The following is a 17,353-nucleotide window of genomic DNA, read 5'->3' as shown; positions in this document are numbered from 1 at the left end:
AAGGGGAGTATTAAGTAGAACATGATATTCTGAATTGCTCAAATATTTACCTCAGGACAGATACGGTATCTTGAGCCTCACTATTTCATATATAAATTAAACTTACATAATCAACAGCTTTTTTTTTAGTTATTTTTGCCTTAGAAAGGTTTAGGATTCATTAAAGCCTATGCCAGTTCTTCAGTCATTTCAATTTAATCTAAGGAACACAAACAAATGAATTCTACTTGTTTAGCAATGGCCAGCATATACATACACACATTTCTGGAGTTATTTCATAATCTTGTGAATGGAGCAGTAAATAATCATTTACAAACTTTTAATGAAGTGTTGCATTTGTAGTTGTTTTAGTCGCTAAGTCACATCCGACTCTGCTGTGACCCCAAGGACTGTATGTAGCCTGCCTGGCCTCTCTGTCCATGGGGATTTCCCAGGCTAGGAAACGAGTGGGTTGCCATTTCCTACTCCAGGCATCAAACCTGTATCTCCTGCATTGGCAGGCGGATTCCTTATCACTGCACCACTGGGGAAGCCCCATGAAGTGTGAAGTTAACCAAAAAAGTCATTGTTTCTGTTAACACAAAAGCATTATGCAATAAACCTAAAAAAAATTTTTTTTAATCTGTGGTCTCACCTTATAGAGATAAGCACTCTAAATATCACCTGAATGACTGAAAAAACATTCCAAAACAGCATATTTAATGTCAGAAATTTTCACAGCAGGGATAGAAAACATACTCTGTTTCAACCGATTTGGAATTTTGCTTGTGGAGCAAAAGAAAAAGTAAAACATGAGTAAAAAATTAGACAATTATATCACCTGGCCAGAAGTCTTTAGTAAAATAATAAAATAAGGGATATACCCAATCTTTCCTCACTTTCAAGTTCCTTCACTTCCAGTGTCAAGCACATTTTTACAAACAAGAAACCAAAAAATGTCCTCTCTCTGCGAACAAGCTTCATTAAAAAAAAAAAAAAAAAAAAAACAAACCTTGATCCAAACACAACAAAGAGGCACTTGCTCATAATATAATAACATGAAAAATTATACTTGGACAGCAAAGAAATGGTTTCATACTTTAAAAACCATGAAGTCTGTTAATGAACCACAACTGATTCTGCTGTAATTTTCTTAATGCATCCTTCCATAAATGCACTTGCACTAGTTAAAACAGGGACATATTTCACACTTGAAAACAAAATAATTTCTACATTCACTTGGAGGTTTACTCTTACTTCTATTCAAGTCAGGTTTACAAAATGTATGCTGTGATTTAGATTAACAGAATAAAGACAATAATTTGTGACATTAGTGAATCAAGGCCTGCTCTTTAACATACCTGAACTGAAGAGAAAGAAAAGGTTTTAAACCAGGTAGACACTCATTTCGGAGAACGCAGTGGCAACCCACTCCAGTACTCTCGCCTGGAAAATCCCATGGATGGAGGAGCCTGATAGGCTGTAGTCCATGGGGTCGCAAAGAGTTGGACACTGAAGCGACTTAGCAGCAGCAGCAGACACTCATTAAGAGGCCCTTACTCAGAAGGTAAACAGATTCATTAACTGGAAGCAAATGAGGAGTCAAACAGCTCTATTCAAATGGCTAAACTGGCCACTTGCTGAGTGATACATCTTTTCATTGTGAAAGAATGCGGATTCTTCATTGGAATTTTATTGTTCCAGAAAAAGTAATTTTTTACAGGATTTTTATTGTTCCTATCTCTTCCCCACCTGTCACTTCTTGCCACTCTCAGCATCTATATTTCTTTGAGTCTAATGGATACTGTAAATTTCAGCATGCTCAAATTATATACGGAATAAGAATAAAAAGGCTTGTAAGTAAGGATCTGCTGCTGCTGCTGCTAAGTCACTCCAGTTGTGTCCGACTCTGTGTGACCCCATAGATGGCAGCGCACCAGGCTCCCCCGTCCCTGGGATTCTCCAGGCAAGAACACTGGAGTGAGTTGCCATTTCCTTCTCCAATGCATGAAAGTGAAAAGTGAAAGTGAAGGCGCTCAGTCGTGTCCGATTCTTCGAGACCCCATGGACTGCAGCCTACCAGGCTCCTCCGTCCATGGGATTTTCCAGGCAAGAGTACTGGAGTGGTGTGCCATCGCCTTCTCCAGTAAGGATCTGAGATGCTTCTTATTTGAGCAAAGTTTACGAACTTTAATATATGAACTTTATGATACCTATTTTGGCCACTTATCAGATCTTATGTAGCTTACTTGATGATGTTCAAAACAGTGATATCCTCATTAAAAGCTTCCCAACAACCCTACAATGTGAAATCATTTCCAGTCAAATTTTACAGATGAGAAAATGAGGCACAGGATGTTAAATAATATGTTGAAGGCCAAGGACCTAGAAAGTGCCAGATCTTAATCTAGATAATATAGCTCCAGTGTTTGTGCTCTGAACTGCCTAATGGCAAAATGAATATACCAGTGTTAAATGCCCTCCACTTTAGTATCTTATAACCCTCTGGGGAAGAAAAATATTAGGAATAACTACATCTATTAGTTGATGTCTTAGAAATTAGAGGCCTTAACCATTCTCCTTTCTTTTCAAAAGCTGATCCAAAAGATATAATGGGGCCCTGGAACTGAAAAGCCAGAGGAACACCAGTGGGTCAGCAAAACTGACCATGAAGCTTTCAGAGGTCTAACTGGTCCAACTGTGTCTAGGATGACCCTATGCCTGTCCTGTAGTGAATCCAAACCCAAGACAGTCCATTGCCATTTGAAGCCCTACCTGCCAAGGATGGTTTCAGACTGTTCCTTCTAAGACCCAGCCCTAAAGGATTTCTGAACACCTGCTGCATGTTGTACATTTCAATGAATTTTTTTTGAGAAAAGTCAGGTATTTTCAACTCCTGTTGCCATATCAAACTGTTAGTCTGTCTGACTCCAATTATACCTTGAGTTCTGTGAAAGTAAGAAACATCTTACCAGTTTTAAATCCTCAATGCACAACACCATAACTGGCACATGGATGGCATTCAGTAAATTTGGTAAAACATCAGAATTAAAAACCAATGTTCCTAACATGAAGTACTATCAGTTCAGATATTTCTGCTTAACTTGAGACTGTGAATAGCTGAAAAGCACATGTATTCTCGGTCAAAATTAGGAATTCTTTACCAGTGTGTTTTTTAATTCAATTCATTCGCTATTTCCTACTAACATAGACTCTTCTTAACTTGTATATATGACACATGATATAAATATATATTTACAAAAAGAGGCCTTATGTGCAAACTAATGGTGAGACCAAAATCAACCTACAGCCAGATGAAAGGCCTGTCCCCTGTACTTGGTTCATTCTTAAAAACCACAATGCCCTTCCACCATTAAAGAAATGATGCCCTATGTTTTTAAGTATTATCTATTTTTACAGATATACACACACACACACACACACACACACACACACACACACACATCCCTATCACAAGAAATACTGAAAAGCACTAAGTCTATGAATATTTCTGAGATTATAAAAACCTTGTATTATGTTGGCATTTTTAAAAACACTGAGCAATATCTGTCCTGCACTGAAGAAGTCAATGAGTGGAAAGCACTGTGCTAAGTGCTCCTATACTATCTCATTTAACAACACCTTGGGGTATATATAGTTATTATTACCATTTCACAGATGAGGTAACTAAATCTCTAGGTCACACAGCTAGCTGCTAAGTAGAGGAGCCGTAACTGAAACCAAGTTTTGACTGCTTACAACTGTCTCCCATTGTATATCCTCAACAAAACAACTCTGAATTTTCTGAATCATAGATCCCTAACTTTAATATTGTGCTAACATGCCATGTTTATTGTTAACTTCATCACTTCAAGAAGTAAAATTACCAACATGACTCCATATATATCTGCCCACCTAACCCCTGAAATCTCAAATCATAGCATGGGCTGTTTACCACTAACTTTCCCTTTTCTGGAAATCAGACTTCACCCCTCCTAAAACCAGGAAAACCCTGTTGGCACCACCTGTTGAACCACTCTGTTCTATATAAAACTTACCACAGCTAGTAGGGATAGTGGTTACTACCTTAGGTAACTCTGGAGTCTTAAAAGACTTGAACTTTCTAATACAAGTTCTAAAATATCCATCACACCAAATGCTGAGTAAAAACATCTGGGAAAAACAAGGAAATTATGTGATTACATATAGTAAGTTTCTCTCTACAAGGGCTAGCTCTTTGAGAAGATCAACTGTATGCTATTTTTGTTTCAAAAGAAACAAAAGAAAGCCAGTTTGCAGATTTTATTTGTTTATACACCAACAGGCTAAACATCAAAATTGAAGGTATCAAATTTTGCTCCCTGAGATCTGCTGCTATACCACATTCATTTTCATATTTCCAGAGTTAAATACAATGTCTGACCCATGGAAAACACTGAAATATTGAACTAAATTTTACTTTCAAAGACTAAAAAATAAGAAATTGTAAGAAATAGAAACTTGAAGTGGTCCATTTTCAAGGCAAACTAAGTAGCTCTGAGTGGAAAAATTACTAGCAGTTGAATTTGCAAACATGACAAAGTTGAGGCCTGAACTCTTCAGATAAAGTTAGGGTTGGGGGAGGGAGGTCAGACTGGATCCTAAAGAGATAGGACTCCACCCATTACCTATGCCCCACCTCTAACCATGCCTAAGGATTTGTGGACGTGACATAGTTCATGAACCTGCAGGGTCCCTAAGCAAATGGGATGTTGGGGGAAGGGATAAACTAACAAGAAAGTATTTGTTGAAAAATGAGGATGTAAATTGGGAAGAAAGAAAGGATAGCCTAATAAGGAAATAACGAAACTTAGGTGACATCCAGAAAGACTGTACATCTCACAATACTGGGCCAATAAGGAACAGGGGGAAGGGAGCTGCATGTTAGGGAACAAACTGCTTGTAACGGCCCTGGGTTTGCCTGCCCACCGGACACCAGATCTTGCAAGACTGTCATTAAAAGCCTCGCTTTCCTTGTGCTTTATGTCTCTGAGTCCATCCCTTGGTTTTCGGCTGGTGAGCGTGATCTCACAGAAATGGAACCCTAGAGTTCTATCCCAATCCTCTCAAGATTATATTCAGTTCAGTTCAGTCGCTCAGTCGTGTCCGACTCTTTGCGACCCCATGAATCGCAGCACGCCAGGCCTCCCTGTCCATCACCGTCTCCCAGAGTTCACTCAGACTCACATCCAGCAAGTCTGTGATGCCATCCAGCCATCTCATCCTCGGTCGTCCCCTTCTCCTCCTGCCCCCAATTCCTCCCAGCATCAGAGTCTTTTCCAATGAGTCAACTCTTCACATGAGGTGGCCAAAGTACTGGAGCTTCAGCTTTAGCATCATTCCCTCCAAAGAAATCCTAGGCTTGATCTCCTTCAAAATGGACTGGTTGGATCTCCTTGCAGTCCAAGGGACTCTCAAGAGTCTTCTCCAACACCACAGTTCAAAACCATCAATTCTTCAGCGCTATTAGTGCCATGAAATAGTCTCTAATTTTTCATATGTCTTCAGATTCTCCCTCGGCAGACTACAAATATTGAAAAGAAAACTGCTTTCTCTATTCTCTAAAGCTCGCAGAGCGATTACCAGTGCTCAGGACATGATGCACAGTAGGTAGGCAGTATTTCCATCAGATTTCTTAAAAAGTAACAGAAAAGCACCTTATATATAATTCTCTGCCCATGAAAAAACATACTAGTTACTCTTCCTACTAGGAAGATTTGTTTTTCATCATCTTTGGCACAAATTCTAGAATGCTATCTGCCAGGTCCCATGCCCCAGCAAATATGCATCCACAAGCAATTATGGAGATAGATAGCTTATGGGGAGGGGGCACTCTCTGGTCAGGTCCCAGTGCTGGCCTGCGGTTAGGGGGAAGGCTAAGTGGGGGGAGGGTGTGGCCCTGTGATAAATCACTGCCCACTCTGCTTAGGGGTATTTATCACAGCCCGCTGTCAGGTAAATCACTGGAAAAACACCTCTTCAGTAATTAATGTGAAGTGACGGATGGACAGCCCTTGGGCCCATTAATCAGGAACATCAGCAACCTACTGAGATTATGAATGTCAGGATGCATAAACTGCCGGTGGATCAATAGGCCCAGGAATTCATCCAAGGCTCTGATTTCCGAGGCATCTCCGGTACATTAGGCTCCCTCGACCCTTCCCCCAATCTAAAATGAAGAGCTAAGGCTTCAGAACAAAGAGCAGGAGCAGAGGTCTGAAGTGACCACAGCAAGAAAACAGTCAAGAAACCTGGCCACGGCTAGGGAAGCACCAGGACAGGCAAAGTGAGCACAGAGCCATACTGAGCAAGAGGCTCTCAGAAGGCCTGGTGCCCTGGGAAAGCAGGAGAACCAGGAAGACAACAGGTAACATTCAACACTCAGAGCTTGATTATCCACTTCAGGGGTAGTCCCTTCTTGCTTCTTATCTTTGACCTATTTTCCTGCCCACATTTACTTTCCTCCCATGTTGGCACCACTAATACAGAGTAGAGAGAAATATGCAATTTCTGCTCTATAACAACCTAGGTAAAAAAATGCCAATTTTAGAGAAAAAAGAATCTAGATAAAATAAAATCACTAAATTATCCTTGAATTTAATTTAGCCTCATTCCTCACTGCCATGACAAATGGGGACTTGCCAGCACAAGTTCCCACAGTGTTTACAATTGAGGAAAAAGGTGGTCTTCCTGATTCATTTGTATATTGGCAAATATAGTCATATTGTATATTGGCATTTACAAAGCCTTCTGCCAATATACAATATGGGTTAAAGACTAAACTGTGTGGTTGGATTCTAGAGTAATTAAATCAGCTCTTTAATTCTATTTCTTCTCCAAGTCAAACAAAAAATTCTCCATCAAAAGAGTCTGATCAACTTGTAAAACAATACTGGAGCTGAAAGAGAATTACTGCTTGCTCATCACCCAAAGTTTAGCCGAATTATGTACAAGAGATTCGGCTGGGCTTCAGCCTCATATTGAATACACTCAAGGCTGGCACTGACGGGAATGAGACTGCTGTGCTTGCCGCCACATCCCGCCAAACCCCAGTGCTGTTCTTTGTGGTCAGACTAAGGCCAGGGCTGCAATCGTTGGTTAGAAAGTGTCTCAGAGTTACAGCTGCCTGTTCCGCTAAATCTCATTTCATCCTACTGATGGATGGATGGACAGATGGCTGCTTGGTGAAAGCAGCATTATCAGGCAGCTTCTATGGAGCCTCTGAATGATGGATAGCCCTCCTTCTACTTTCTCCAAACCACCATCGATCCAAGCCATATTTCAGCGGTCAGAAGCCCAGTAATATTAAGACACACAATCGGGTTAAGTTACTTGCAGTGTAAACCTCTAGAACAGAAATTCTAACACCTTTGCTTTGCTGTCAGGAACCAGGCTGAAAACGTTACAGTCCATTCTTTCTAGCTGCTAACCCAATGAATTCCAACAGTGCAAAGCCCAAAGGGAACAGCTGGGCTCTGTTCCTAGGAGCACTTGAAAAGCTAGCTTGCCTGCCAAATATTTTACTAGCCAGTTCTGTGAAATGAACTCTGCAGTTCTAGTGAGCAGATCTGTGGATATGTGTATCCAGTGGAATGTGAAGCTATTAGAAGCATATAAACTATACAGAGTGTCAGTGATATCCTCACTAGCTTCAACTGTGAGCACCTTAGATATGCCAAGAAGACATGGCTACCAACATCAAGGAAAGTGATTAAAACCAGGATAGACTGAAATTTTGTATCTGCACATAATCCTAAAATGCTGTTTCTATCTGGTTTTCCTGGCTGGCTTCTACTCTCTTGTGTACATATCAAATCATAAGTGCTAATCCTTGCCTGTTTTCACAAGCACGCTTCTGCATCCACTTGTCTGTCACCTTCTAGACACTCATTTCTGCTTGTTTATTTGGACTATATGCCTGCTTTGTTAGGACTTCCCTGGAGGCTCAAACAGTAAAGCGTCTGTCTACAATGCGGGAGACCTGGGTTCAACCCCTGGGTCGGGAAGATCTGCTGGAGAAGGAAATGGCAACCCACCCCCTTTTTACTTCCATGTTACCTTGTGCTCTCAGACGCATACAACCGGACTCTATCAAAGATATTTCCACTTGTGCGATTCAAGAAATGGACTCTGAATCCAGCTTTATAATACAGATTCCTAGACCCCACGTGCCCTCTCTTCTAAGCTCACGTGTTCCCAGATGACTTCTCTAAATGTTTTACTATCAACTATACCCCAAATCAGCTTGGCCTGGTTCCTGGTCCCACCTCTTTTCACTGACTTGCTGCTGCTGTGAGCCAATGCTCAGAGAATTTGTTTGTATTTGTTTTGGGGATAAGAAAAATGTCTCAATAGAAAGGCAACTGGCATTCTTCTTGCCATAATGGTAGTTCACTTTAAATTTTTAATATTTATGCCTTAACAACACCTATAATTCTATTTCAAACAAAAAATAGGAAAAATTCTATGCTATTTTTATAAAAATTAATGTCTTATCAAGAATAGCACTGCCCTTCACATAAACATTGAAAAATTTTTACATAATTTTAGAATTACATTATTGAAAGAGATTATATAGGTCAGAATTCAATATCCTAATTTTTCAAATACAGAAACTGAGGATCTGAGGTTGTAATGTGCCTGGTTAGACAGATACTAAGCAGTAAAGCAAGGCTGAAACCTAGATTTCAATGAAAAGTATTGTGCCTATTATATTTCTCAGACATCCCACTTTCATCCTTGGGATTTCAGAAGGAATGAGAGAAATGAGGACTGACTGTCATTTGTATGTATGCCTATGGGTTTGGGGAGGAAGGAAGCCACAAGTAATTTAAACTTAGCCACTAATACTATTGTGCTCCCCATCAAAGTTGCCAATGGGTCACCTGAGAGTCACTTGCTATCTTAGAGAACAAAATTTGATGAATCCCTGACAACAAGAAACCTCTATCCTTCTCTTCTCCCTTCTTTATCTAGAAGTTTGCAAAGAAAAAAGCAGAAAGAGGTGTAACGCAAGTAGAATCACCAAAGTCAGAGGCTCCGTAACTTAAATGGACAGAGGAGCAGTGTGTCCTCTTCATTTCCAAGGACACCACATTCTGGTCAAATACAGAGCTCCAGCTAACTGACTGGACTCCACCCTCTGGTGGTCAAAATGTGTCACTGTTGCATTTCCTGACTGTCAAGTTACCTCCATACAAACCTTACAGCCTTACAGATAGCCAGAAAAGACCTTGGAAAATCATGTCGTATAAACTCATTTTTAAAATGAGGAAACTGAGGAATTTACTTAAGACTTGGAACTATTTGAGTGGTAACTGAGACAAGAACCCCAGATCTCCCATCAACTAATCTAAATAGTTAGTTAAGCTAACCATCATACCTGCCTTTAACCAATTTTCTACCCAGTATATATATGCAAGACATACTAGCTGAGTAAAATTTAACCAGGAAGTTAATTGTGCTGCAAAAATAATCACATAATACACATCAAAACCAAATATATTATCCACACTAATGCATATCTCCATTAGTGTAAATGATCAGGATGACTTTTCCATCCCATTCCCACAGAAATGTCCTCATACATTAGATGAGAATTCTGCTACAACTATTCTTTGGACCAGACAAAACATTTCTCCTAGGAATTAAAAATAAGGTACCTCCTAAGAAAAAATTATCAGTACTAGGTGAATAATAAGGAATGACAGCGCTTTAAACTTTTCTTATTTCTACAGTGCTTTAAACTCTTTCTTATTTTTATATACTCCTTAAGTTCACAGAAAAGCTGCTTTATTTGCATTATCCAAATACATTTTAGAATAATCAATTTTTTACAAGGCAATCTCAAGTCAACACAAAGATCCTTTCCTTTCGCTAGAAAGTCTTTTTATGGTGTTTCTATTTGGTTAAGAAAGATCTATTAAGAAATAGATTAAGCCAGGGAACAATGACATATTTTTCAAAATCTGCTGCAATGAACCATGTCTAATTATGTCTTCTGTTCCATTAAGGTTTAGGCCCCACAAGCAAAACTGAAGTAGTGGCAGAGTAGTACCAACAGCAGTAGCGGAGGAAGAGAAGGAAAAAATCAACAGCTAACCATCTGATGAGTGCTCATGGTGTGACAGGGACTGTGCTCAATATTTTACGTATCTTATTTTCTCATTTGATTCCAGCTACAGTACCATGAGATAGGTGTTACGACCTCAGTTTTACCGATGAGAAATCTGAAGCAACTCAAGGTCACACAGCTGTTAAGTGCTGGTTAGGATTTCAAAGGCCCTGCATTTAACTACTACACTAGACTGCCTGATGATACTCAGCAAGTTGGTCTCTCACAATCATCTATTAATTTCATAAATATTAGCAATTTGCTTAGAATCTGTATAAATGCAAAGCAACCAAAAAGAGTTCAAAGACTGCTGCAGTAAAACAAGAAAATCAACTAGGGTAAGAATGAAAGATTAATGCTTTCATGGCATGACTATTTCCAATAACCTTCCAGACTTAAAAGTGCTGACAATAATAATCTACTACTATCTCTGAAACTTCCTCATTCACCTTGCCTCACCCTCAAAGCCATATGGTTGAAGAACCTAACCAGGTGTCAGGAGAGGAACTCCCTCTCTTCTATTCCCCATAAGAATAATCTCTATACTTCTTCCTATCTACTCCCACGACCATTTGAAAACATTATCCTTCTCCACCTTTCTCCAGAGGCACATGGGAAAAACGAACAGTGAAACTGATGGCACGGTTCCTAGACTAGAGGAACCTTCAAAGCAGAATGCAGAGTGCACTTTCAAATCTGAATCTAAAGAGAGAAGAAACTTGTACAATAAACACCTGCTGCAAATGGCCTTTTCAGATGTAATCTTAAACAGAATATAAGTCAGTATTTTAATATTAGTCTGCTGCAGACATTTATAGCCTTTGCCTCTGTGCGTGCAGCTGAGCAAAGATTATAGGCTGCAGAACTGGAAGAAATATTTCATAGAGAAATCTGAGTATCCAGACAATGAAAGATACAGGAGAGATGATTCCAGCAGGGGTCTTGAGGGCCTCAAAATATGTAAACAAACTATGGCATGAAAAGGTTTTTCTCATAACATAACACAATTCACGCTCCCAACTTATTTTATACTCCACTGGCTACAGCCGCCATGCATCGGCACCAACCGATTTCACGCTTTAGAGGCTGGGAAACAGTCCGCAGCTTAGTCTCTTTCACACTCCACTGATGTGGTAACCCCATCGTTCACCAACTTAGCTGTTCCGAGTCTAATATTTGCACCTACCACTGACCACCTCAGATCAAAGCTTTACTATAACTGAACAATAGCAAGATGCAACATCAAGGTAGAGCAAGCAGTCTGCTTCCTACTCCGTGTCTCTATCTGGTGGTAGAGAAGAGAGAAGAAAACACCTTCCTAAAATTTCTTTCCTTCATTACACATCTGGAGGTTGGTCTGTGTTTCTACACTCCTTTGAAATTAGTTCCTTTCCTGGATCTATCCTGGGTTCCACTGATATCCTATAGTGCAACTGAGAATAAAATAGTTAGAATGAATAAGGCTTTCAGGGCTGTGCCTTAAATCTGACATGCGTTAAGCTTGATCGTTTTTCCCCTTTGAAAGTCACTCAGTTGTGTCTGATTCTTTGTGACCCCATGGACTGTAGCCCTCCAGGCTCCTCCATCCATGGAGTTCTCCAGGCAAGAATACTAGAGTGGGTTGCCATTCCCTTCTCCAGGAGATCCTCCTGACTCAGAGATCAAACCCAGGTCTCTTGCACTGCAGGTGGATTCTTTACCATCTGAGCCACCACAGAAGCCCAAGATCCACAGACTAAAGCTAATAAACCACTGAGTAAGTTTTGAAAGCAGAGGCTAATAGGCTTAATCTGCATCTTATTCATATTGTCTCATTTGACCCCAAGTACACACCAAGAGGTAGTTGCTATTATCTCAGTTTTACAGATGAGAAATCTAAAACTAAGTTACTTAAGATCACACAGCTTCCAAGTGTTGTTTAGGATTCTGAAGTCCCTACACTTAACTACTACAGTAGACTAGAACACATGTGTTCTAAAAAAAAAATGGGGCAAACAAAGCTTAGTATAGTTTTAAAAAGAAAAAATACCAAAGTGCAACAATAACCAAAGAGAATAATTGTAAAGGTATGTTAGAGATATAGTTACAACTCTTATCTCCTTCCTCCTTGTAGCTGTACTAGCAACTGTGAAGACCAAATGTGGCTGATCAGAAACTGAGAAATCAAAAGCAGCAAGCTTCACTTTAAAGCAGGCAAAGACAAAACATCAGATAATTAATAAATAAAAGGCTCTCCTATATGCAGACTGAAAGTTTACTAACTAAGTGTCAAGAACAGCAAACAATTACCTTATAATACATAAACACCTTCAGAGAACTGCTCCTTTAAGGATCAGGAAACCTGTCCAGAGTGTTACAAAACGCTTTCAAAGTAGAATAATCTACTGAACAAAAATGGTTCAGGTACTAAACTGTATTTTAATCTAATATTTTTATGATACAAAAAGCAAGACAAATGTTAAAGGTTAGTAATAGCTAACAATAGGTAATGGCATTTTCTCGTAGCCAAACATTTTTTAGTGCACATAATGTACTGAGATTTACGCTGGGACAGTGGAAACTATAAAGCTGGACTACAGGTAAGGACACAGTTTGAGCCACGCCTCCTCTTTAAGTTGTCTCTATCTAATTGGGAAGGTAGGAAATTTTTTAAAAAAGGTGTTTTAAGGTAATATAAAATTGACAAATAAAAAGCTCTAAATGATAAAAATTCAGAAAAGAGAGCTATCACATAGGGCCTGGAACAGTTGAAAAAGATAGCATCAAAGGGAATTGGAAGCTAGTATGTAGACTGGGGACTGAAGGGAGATATTCCAAGTAGAAGGAATGGTCTGAGCAATCTGAAGAGGCAGTAATTCAGAAAACCTTATTTTGGAGACAGCTATAGAAACTACTAGAGCCAAAGGGTCAATATAGCAAAGTGTGGAATATTCTGCCAGAAAGAATATTCCGTTTTCAGCCTGGAGGGCCCTCAATACTAGGTTCAGTCATTCAATACCATAAGCAATGGAGAGTCAAGTCTAGACCCTACAGGCAATTGCTGAGAAGTGTTACTATTACTGTTGTGTCTAGTCTCCAAACCTTCCCTTACACCATCTGTTCTTTCATTTACCCTGGCTTTTTATTATTATTATTATGTACCATCAGGTAAAGGTGTTACAATAGTACACAATCTTAATACTGACATCGCTCAACATTACACTTGCTTAACCCAATGGTATCAGTGAGCAAGCAATAACATCAAACCAAAACCCAGAAACAGGATCAACAGAAGGAATGGGCTCTGTAACAGTGTTCCCCAAGTCTAACCTCACATGCATAAACAGATGTTACATCTAGGGGAGCAATCAAATACACTTACTTTGTATAACCATTCTCACAATCAGAGAAACAACTGAACCAATGTTTGCCCCACGTCAAATTCCACTCCACAGTCCAAATACCAGAAACTTGTGCCTTGCTACCTGGTGAAGTTGGCCAAGTATTTCTGAAACAAATAGCTGGTGATACCTTAGTATGTTGTTTAGTCGCTAAGTCATATTCAACTCTTCTGTAACCTCATGGGCTGTAGCTTACCAGGCTCCTCTGTCCATGGGACTCCCCAGGCAAGAATACAGGAATGGGTTGCCATTTCCTTCTCCAGGGGATCTTCCCAATCCAGGGATCGAACCAGTGTCTCCTGCATTGCAGGCGGATTCTTTCCACTGAGCCACCAGTGGTATCTAATAAACTAACAAATATCAGGATATACATTTGTCTGAGATAAGAGCCCAATCATTTTGACTCTAGATATGGTAACTGGCCTTACTACCACTGCAACAGTCTCTGGAAAGGTAAGACCCATCCCCATTTCTTTGATTTTAATGGTTTCATTTCCTAGCATGAAGTGATATTTCTAGTCTCTTCAAAACTTTTCAATCTATCCAACTCCTACTTTTATCAATAGAACATCTAACCTTATAGTTTTTAAGACAAAATGAAACCATAACACCTTGAAAGGAAAAGTGAAACACATTTCTACCCCACCGAAACCAATTCCAGCTATTCATTTCAGTGGTATCAGCAGAGCTCACAAGGAGAATAGCTACTGTTCAAATTGCCCCCAGAGCCTGAGCCGCTCTGCTCTTCTCTCATTTCTCCCCCTCCCCATCTCCTCTGTAACTTATACACAACTGCCTCACTCCACTGTCCATCCTCCCAAAATGCTGCCCAACAATTCACACGCTGTCACAGATTGTCAGCACTGTGTTTGGGGACTTGAGAAGTGCCCCTGTGGGACAGCGCAGTGTTAGTACAGCATTTTCCCGGACACAATGTCAGTCTTTATAGCCAGTTGCAAATTAGTTTCTTCTAAAAAAAAAAAAAAAAAAAAAATACTCCTAATAAGACAGGTACAAGGAGATTTTAAATAACCAAGATTAAAACTCACTTGGTTTACTCTGAGACGTGGCCCTTTCAGAGTCAAGCACAATGAAATCCCATGTCTCTCTACTGACATGAGATGTGCACATCATCTAGGAACACCTGAAGTCAGCTTTCTGATGTTAACAGAAGCCAAGAGGCTACCAAAAAAAAACATATCAAAGGAGAATCTTCCTTCTCCTTTTTTTGTGCCCGTGGCTCCTCATTCTTAAATTTTATTTGATAGTACTGTTTTGAGCTCAGTTCTCAACATCAACATTTACTTCTATGTCTTGTCGTGCAAACCCATTTGAAAGGAAATTCTGCAAATCACCAGTATCATTTCTTTAAAGCTTTAATCCAATGCTTTGCATGTGCTGCAGCAGCATACAAGGACAATTATGACAGCGCTATGACTGACCCTCTGAAAAAGCCTTCATCCTATACATCCGTTTCCTGGTTGCCAATGGCTACACGTGAGAGTCAGAAGCTGGAACAGACCAAAAAGATTATCACAGGATGTGGGGAAGAGAAACCTCTCACAAAACAGCAGGTCATAGTAACTTAAGTCTTCTTAGAAAAATAAAAATAAACATCTAGAGAGTAACATTTTACAAATTAAAATCAGTTTCACTAGCTATCAATTAGTTTTCATCCACAATTTCTTTGATAGCCGTATTCATTCTGCTTTATTATGGTTTCCTGAGGATTTCACTGATCATATAGTCTTCCCAGTTCATCAAACTCCTACCGTAACAGTGCATCTTTGCTGCTCCCTATTTGAACTACAGGGAAGCTAGAGCTGGACAGGAAGGATGTTAATTCTCAGTTCTTATAGTAGAAAGAGTCTGAAAAGAACAAAGCTAGTAATCCAACTTTGAGAATTAATTCCAATATTTAACAAGCCCCTATTCTCTCTACAACAAACACCAAAATTAAGAAAGACACATGAACAAAAGCAAGAAAATCTTCAAAAGGTCCTGAAAGTCTTTCAGGATACTGCCACTTTCAAACTTGTTATACTGGAGAGTTACAAAGTAAAATGGCACTAAAAACATACAAAACATAAGCAAACAGAGTAAATAATATTTCTAGTTAAGCGACTTACCAAATAAGTGGCATTTATTTTTTGAATAATAAAACTCTAGAACATGCAGACAGGCTGCATCTGAGGCAAATGGTACAAAAGTTCCCTTCTGATAGACAGCAGCCTCTCCTGGAAAATAATAATGATAAAAGTTAGTTTTACAAAAATCTGTAATTATCACTTCTTTGACACCTGTTTCTGCATTTAACTTTCATGATCTCATTTCATGACTACTCTAAGAGTTTCATACAGTGATTTGCCATAGAATGGCAATGAACCACAAAAATACTTTTTAAAAGTTCAACAACAAAACAGAATAAGGAAATGTCATTTCCTCTCATTCTCAGTCCTCTGAGAACTAGTCTGAGGAGACAAAATATCTATTAAATGCCATTAAAAAGAGAGAAAGAGATGGAGATAAGAAACAAAATAATACAAATGACTGAAATACAAAAAGATGTTCAACTTCTAGTCATTACTATAGTTCTAACTTTTAGGATGGTACATGGTGGATGTTCAATAAGAATATGTTGAATGGACAGCTAGCTGGACAAATAAAAAATAAAGCATCATCAGTTAACAAAGAAAAAATAAATCACATCAGTTAGCAAAGAAATCCACAATAAATCTACTATTTTATCCATCAGACAAAGATTAAGAAGGTCTGTTTTGGTGAGTAAAGACTATCTGAATAGGGCTCCACATTGTTAATGGAGATACATATTTTATTAATATAGAAAGCATTTTAACAATATTTCAAAATCTTTTATATATCAAAGGACCTTTGGATCCAGCAATTCTCCTTCAAAGAATTTATCATAAGGAAATGACTGGACTTCTACAGGACTCTTAAAAACTGAGGGAGAAAAAAAAGTCTGATAGAAAAATGAAGTTAAAAATATAATTCACACAGAAAGATATTAAAATGACTTTTATATATTCTATGAAAAGATTATTAACTGTAAAGTGACATTGAGATACTTTGTTTCTAACTACAAATAGGATAGCAAAAATTAAAAAGCATATCAACATACTCGGATAATCAGTTTATGTGAAAAACTCTCATACATTGCTGGTGCAAATTCAAACTTTTACAACCTCCCACAGAAAGGGATTGAGCAATATTTAAGAAAACTATATTTGCTTTTGGAGAAGGCAATGGCAACCCACTCCAGTAAACTTTTGACCTAACTATCCTATTTTAGGTTATTTACCCAAACATACACTTCCAACATACAAAAATATATATAAACAAGGTTAGTTATTGCAGCACTGCTTATAAATTCAAAACACTGGAAATGGCATGAGAGAATGGGTAAGTTATCACAACAGAGTAACCATAAGAGGGAGGAAAAGACAAAGGGAGGATGGGACAGTGAGTGCTATAAATTGATATGGAATGGAGTCCAAAACATATTGAAGTGAAATGTTTAATTAAAAAAAAGCCAAGTACAAAAAAGTATCTACAGTATGCTAAATTTTGTGTAAAAAGTTAAGAAATAAAAAAAAATAAACGTGTTATCTCCTCATACCTGGGGGAAAACACCACCAAGAGGGTAATCCAGAGACTGATGAGACTGATTACCTATAAAGGTGGGGTGAAAACGGTGAACAGAAAGAAGAAATGGGTGACACTGCTTTGAGTATATATACATATTTAAAATAATTCTGACTTTGGGAACCATATTAATGCTTCACATGCTCAAAAATAAGTAACATCAATTAGGATGAGC

At 38.8% G+C, this 17,353-nt stretch overlaps 1 protein-coding gene across 42 annotated transcripts in view; it reads right to left on the bottom strand.

Annotated features, from left to right (window-relative positions):
- Nucleotides 1–17,353, bottom strand: part of R3HCC1L (R3H domain and coiled-coil containing 1 like) — a 76,226-nt gene that overhangs the window by 46,551 nt on the left and 12,322 nt on the right. For 14 of the 42 annotated variants that reach the window (XM_042238972.1, XM_060404659.1, XM_042238973.1 and 11 more), the window contains 2 exons: nt 17,153–17,205; nt 15,642–15,749 (listed from right to left, as the gene is read on the bottom strand). The exons of 7 other annotated variants lie outside the window; for them this stretch is intronic. The gene's annotated coding sequence lies outside the window, so the exon portion shown is untranslated. Of the gene's footprint in view, nt 1–13,708; nt 15,024–15,641; nt 15,750–17,152; nt 17,206–17,353 lie in introns of all 42 variants that reach the window. 21 more of the 42 variants (XM_060404640.1, XM_060404657.1, XM_060404638.1 and 18 more) reach the window with 5 other exon arrangements.

The sequence above is a fragment of the Ovis aries genome, chromosome 22 (genome assembly GCF_016772045.2).
Source record: "Ovis aries strain OAR_USU_Benz2616 breed Rambouillet chromosome 22, ARS-UI_Ramb_v3.0, whole genome shotgun sequence".
In the NCBI taxonomy this organism is placed as follows: Eukaryota; Metazoa; Chordata; class Mammalia; order Artiodactyla; family Bovidae; genus Ovis; species Ovis aries.
Note: the sequence above shows the minus strand (reverse complement) of the source record. Positions and strands in the feature narration are given on the sequence as shown.